The 6,238-nt window shown below is 36.6% G+C and overlaps 1 non-coding gene across 1 annotated transcript; it reads left to right on the top strand.

The window, feature by feature from the left end:
- Positions 1-995: 995 nt before the first annotated feature.
- Positions 996-1,099, top strand: LOC128059700 (U6 spliceosomal RNA). The gene has a single exon (XR_008200627.1). It is a non-coding gene; the product is annotated as a U6 spliceosomal RNA (small nuclear RNA).
- The last annotated feature ends 5,139 nt before the right edge of the window (positions 1,100-6,238 follow it).

Below are 6,238 nucleotides of genomic sequence, written 5' to 3'. Positions count from 1 at the left end.
CAAAGAGCAAGCATCTCAATTTCATGGCTGCAGTCACTGTCTGCAGTGATTTTGGACTCCAAGAAAATAAAATCTGTCACTGCTTCCACTTTTTCCTTTTCTATTTGCCATGAAGTGATGAGACCAGATGACATGATCTTAGTTTTTTTTTAATGCTGAGTTTCAAGCCAGATTTTTCACTTTCCTCTTTCACCCTCATTAAGGGGCTCATCAAGATAATCTCATTAAGGTTATCTGGTAGCAAATGGATTTCATTTCAGGATATAACTAATTTTTGATAGGGCTATGTCAAGAAGGATTCTGAGACTCTGAATGGGAGGTATAGAGTCTCTTGATCAATTAGCAATGTCTGCCTTGGGTTTTGGAAAAGTGGCATGTAAGGCAGAGATCTGCCAACCTTGACCTAGTCTTCTCATTTTACAGACTTAGTCATTTTACATCATGACTGAGAAGTTACCGTAGTTACGAATTATAGTGTGAAATGCTGCCTAAGCCTGCTTTTATCCTGAAGTCACTGATGCTTAGAGCAAGGCTGTTTCACCAACCAGGCAACCAAACAACTAACAGAAAGCAAAGCAAAACAAAAAGGAATGAATGTATTGGCATTTCAAGCATTAATAGGAAAAGTATTACTGCTTAGAATGTTCTTTCTAAGATCCATAAACTCAAAATGTAGAGAGCATTTCCAACTTTAGTATGCATTAATAGCCTCTACAAAGTTCCTAAAATACAGATTGCTGGACCCAATTTGCAGAATTTTTTGATTCAGGAAGTTTCTGGGGGTTGGGGCTGAGAATCTGCATTTCTAGCAAGTTCCTGGCTACACTTTGAGGGCCCCTCATTAGTAACCTTTCTAAGACATTGATCTGACTCCTTTTAAAATGAAATTAATTATTCAACCATGCATTTTTTAAAATAAATCTGGGAGACTCAGCCTGACATCTCTATGGGGTTTGTTAATAAGCTCTGAATATTATCTCAAAAATTTTGCAGATGTTTGCTTCAGCAGCCTGTATGTTAAAACTGAAACAATACAGAGGCAACTAGCATGCCCCTGTGTAAGTATGACATGCAAATTCATGACGTATTCCATGTTTGTGAAATCTCTTGTGTGCTGTTGAAAGGAATGAAAAGTGATACAGCCACTATGGAAAACAGAATGGAGATTCCTCAAAAATTAAAATACTATATGATCCAGTGACCCCATTTCTGGATGTATAGAAAAGAGAATTCAACACAGGGTCTCAAATAGTTATTTGCGTACTCAAGTTCTTTGTAGCATTATTCACCATGTATAAGAGGTAAATGCAACCCAATATCCATGGACAGATGAACTGATAAAGAAAACATGGTATATTCAATGCAATTAAATATTATCCAGCTTGGAAAAAAATAGAAATCCTGTTACATGCTACAACATGGATGAAACGTGAGGTCATTATGCTAAGTGAAATAAGCCATTGAAACATGTATGATATCATATAAGAAATGAATCGCCAGTCTAGATTCGATGCAGGATACAGGATGCTTGGGACTGGTGTACTGGGATGACCCAGAGGGACAGTATGAAGATGGAGGTGGGATGGGGTTTCAGGATTGGGAACACGTATATACCGTGGCCGATTCATGTTGATATATGGCAAAACCAATACAATATTGTAAAGTAATTAGCCTCCAATTGAAATAAATAAATTTAAATTAAAAAAATAAGGAAAAATATGGGAAATGAAAAAAAAAAAAAAGAAATAAGCCAGTTTCCCAAAGATAAATGCTATATGTTCTACTTATACAAGGAATCTAAAGTAGTTCAACTCACAGAAGCAGAAAGTAAAATGGTGGTTGTCAGGGTCTGGAAACATCAGGGAATGGGAATTGGGTATAGAGCTTCAGTTTTGCAAAATGAAAAAGTTTTAGAGCACTGTGAATGTACCTAAAACTACTGAACTGTACCTGTAAAATAGTGAAGATAGTAAATTTTATATGTGTTTTGCACTATGATTAAAGAAAAATTGCTAATTTAAAGATAACATTTTCCCTGGAGGGCACGGTAATCCTTAGTTGGGGAGGAGTCTGGAGAGAAGTGAAGTAACTCTTTGTAGTTACTCAAATGTGAGCTGGGGACTTATCCTGGTTCCAGTGTTAGCAAGCTTCCCCCTACCTGTGGGCCTATGGATTCCTAACCTCTCATATATAATTCTTAAAAGCATTCATGCTGGGGTCCAATCCAGAGATTCTAATTTGGTTTGTAAGTGACCTGGATAATAGGATTTCTAAAAGATCCCCAGATGGTTTGAATTTTAGCCAGATCTATAAAGCATTGTTTGGATCAGTGATTGTTAAATTATGAAAGGTTAAAAAGATTCTCTTTGGAGGTTTGTCAAACTATAATATGGGCTTTCCAGGTGGCGATAGTGGTAAAGGATTCAACTGCCAATGCAGGAGACACAAGAGATGCAGCTTCCATCCCTGGGTTGGGATTTCTATTTCCCCTGGAAGAGGAAATGGTAAGCCACTCCAGTATTCTTGCCTGGAAAATTCCAAAGACAGAGGAGCCTGGCCGGTTACAGTACATGCGGCTGCAAAGAGCTGGGCATGACTGAGCAACCGAGCAAGCAAACTATAAACGCTCAGTGCCCCTCTATTCTCCTCCTCATGGCCTCAGCCCCGGGCAATCCTATCATCCCCTCTCCACCGACTGGGGAATTTCTAATGCCTCTTTCAGGCAAAATACACCCAGGATTACCCTTTGCTATGGTAGAATTTTTCTCATCAGTGGATTGGGCTGAATTTTATATGAAGACATTCTTCACACCCTCTGCCCAGTTTTTTTTTTTCTATTTTAAACCTCAGTTATAGGGAGTTGAATTCATCATCAACTGGTTTTTATTGATATTGGTAGAAAAGTTTTTGTCTTCACTGTGTATGTACACAAAGCCCACCCATCCTTTTAAGTCCTCCTCAGTCAAGCCTCACAGTTGAAACATAGCATTTAGGTTTAAAAATAAAACTTTAAACTAAAACAGAATTCCATTTTTTTTTTTTTTTTTTTGCTTTTGCATTGTTTGACAGGCTATGAATGATTTAGGAGATGATCTGAAGAACAAAAGGATGAAATTTCATTGAGTTAACATTTCTGCAGAGGGATTAGGTCCTGCCAAGGGTGATCTTCTTTGACTCCCAAAACATCAGTGGTATAAAATCAGAGGGTATGCAGACAATCCTAAGGAGTTGTAACTGTATTATTAGGGTGTGCTCATTATCAAAGAATCCCAAATGGAAACGACTCTTATATTCAGCCATTTGGAAGCTAGTTTAGATACCCATGAAATCAGAAGTTTGGCAGCACAGGAAATGAGATTTGCCAACCTAATGCTGTCTAATATTAATTAAACTTAATATAACTCAGTTGTCTGTTTTTTAGATATTCCCAAGCAGAATACCAGAGGAAAAGAAATAACACTGAATTTGTAGTATTTGTAGAATTTAAATTATATGGTCATACATGTATTTATAATTATATTCATATTATGTAATGTAAATTGTCATATATTCTAGATTTCTGAATATTTCTAGAATAACTGAGTAGGAGGGGTGGATATGCCAAATTAATAATTTCCATGAAATTGGTTACCTAGGAAAGTTAACATGAGAATATACTGATACAAGTGTTATTCATATAAATACACATTTTTCTACACTGTGAAGAAGGCAAGAATATTGCTATGTACCCTGCCCATTAAGCATTCAGGAGTGGGAGCAATTAAAGCTGCCTAGAATTTTATGAGACGACATAACGAGGAAATGACTATCCAGCTGTGTTCTAAAATGTGCCTAAGAGTGACCAATACTATTACTGTGGAGGTGTTACCTTGGAAATGTGTCCAGTAACACAGGAAGGACAAAAGATGATAGCTATCTTGGTGAATATTCACTGCATCCAAATTCTGATGGATTCCTCTTTGTGAAGATGATTATATATATAATGGAACTATCATTGTATCTTCCTCAACTGGTATAAGCATGTAATATTTAACACAATGCAAGAAACATCCAATTTCTACTGAGCAACCCAATTTATATTACAGTTAGTCCTAGGGATATTTAGATGTTAATGTTTAGGCATTACTGAAATACATAAAATTAAATTAGCATTCCCAGCATTAGCACTAATATAGCGGACACTGACACTGGTTGTACATACAAGGAAAATTTAGAAGAGGTCAAGGCCAAAGGGGCAGAGAACCTGGGTTCAAGGTCCTAGTCATGCTGTGAAACTTACCTCACAGAGCTCAGGTTTCATTAGATATAAAATAAGGATAAATTAGTACATTATAAACCAGGAATGTCAATCTATTTAGTGAGGGGCTTTGGAAATATACAGATTCTGAAGACCTAGCCTGTAATTTATGTATAGAGTGAGGTCTAAGAAAGTGCAAGTGTGAAGGAAAACTCACCAGAAAGATCTCTGCTTTCAACTAAGATGAAATAACAGGGACTGAGGGACTGTGCTAACTCTCCTGAAGGAACTCTAAAAAACTGTACATGTTTGCTAAGTTGCTTCAGTTGTGTCCAGCTATTTGTGATGCTATAGACTGCAGCCCGCCAAGCTCCTCTGTCCATGGGATTCTCCAGGCAAGAATACTGGAGCGGGTTGCCATTACCTAAAAAACTGGATACAACATATGAAAAATGATTTTTAAGACACTGGACATCAGACAACAAAGTTTAATAATCCCTATGAGATAGGAGACAAATGAAGTAAGTCTTGATATTACCCCAGACTACTGCCTTGAAAGAGTTTTCAGGTTATGTTTCTGGCAGGAGGGGCCCAGTGTTGGTCTCCCTGTGTTGGAGAAATGAACTTGGAAATCCAAGAAAGCCAAAGTGGCTAGAGTTTGCACAGTAAAGTGCTACAGAGAAAAAACATATAGAAAGATCTCTGAAAAACTGCAGAGGGAATGCCCGTTAGTCTTCAGCTGAGTTCTGACCGGTGCATGCATGTGAAAAAACCACACAAGGGCAGGGAGAAAAGGCAACATTAAATCCTGATAAAAATCCCTCAGCAAACTAGGGGAAAGGGGAACTTAACCTGATAAAGAACATGTGTGAAAAAAAATCTTGCACTTAACATTATAATTAATGGTGAAAGAATTATTTCCCCTTACGATCAGAGCCAAGACAGGGATATTTGCTCCTATTTCTATTCAGCTTTGTATTAGTGGTTCTAGCTGATGCAATTAATCTAGAAAAATAAAAATAATTACATCCAGATTGAAAAGAGTGAAATAAAATTGTCTTATTTGTAGGTGGTCTTATTGTCTATGTAGAAAACTTGATGGAATTTACAAAAAAAAAAAATAAGAACCAATAAATGAGTTAAGAAAAATTATGGGATATAAGATTAACATACAAAACTAAATTAATTTAGATACATTAGCACTGAATATTTGGAAGCTGCAATAAATATCATTTACAGTAGCATAAAAATAGAAAGTACTTAGGGATAGATCTAACAAAAGGTGGATAAAATTTGTACATTGAACTATGAAATATTTCTGAGATAATTTTTAAAAAGACCTAAGTAAATGGAGAGATATACTGCCTATACCTTGTCTATGGGTTGAGAGATTCAATACTATGAGATGTCAATCATCCCCAACTTGATCTAAAGATTTAACAGAACTCCAGTCAAAATTCCAGCAGGCTTTTTGATTGAAACTAGCAAGCTGATTTTTTTGTTTTTTGCAATGAGAATTTTTATTCAGTACAGAATACTGATTAAATCCTACAGTTTTCAGATTTCTGTTGTTTTGCCTTATTAAAAATTTTATTTGTTTAACTTGAGGATAATTACTTTACAATATGTGTTTTGTTTCGCCAAAAATCAATGTGAATTGGCCATGGGTGTACATATGTCCTCCCATCCAGAACCGCCCTCCCAGCTCCTTCCCCAACCTATCCTTCTGGGTTGTCCCAGAGCACTGGGATTGGGTGCCCTGCTTCATCATTAAATCTCTAACAAGCTGATTTTAAAGTTCTTATGGAAATGCAAAAGGATCTAATTCTAGCAAACAACAGCAACAGACCAGAAATGAAGAACAAAGTCAGAGAGCTAACTCTACCTGATGGGTAGATGAAGACTTGGCTAGCTCGAAATTATATTCTGAGCAGACGACTAGGAGTATTCTGAAACTGTATTAAATCATTGTTTTCCTATTTGGCAAATGACTAGTTCGAT

The sequence above is a fragment of the Budorcas taxicolor genome, chromosome 14 (genome assembly GCF_023091745.1).
Source record: "Budorcas taxicolor isolate Tak-1 chromosome 14, Takin1.1, whole genome shotgun sequence".
In the NCBI taxonomy this organism is placed as follows: Eukaryota; Metazoa; Chordata; class Mammalia; order Artiodactyla; family Bovidae; genus Budorcas; species Budorcas taxicolor.
Note: the sequence above shows the minus strand (reverse complement) of the source record. Positions and strands in the feature narration are given on the sequence as shown.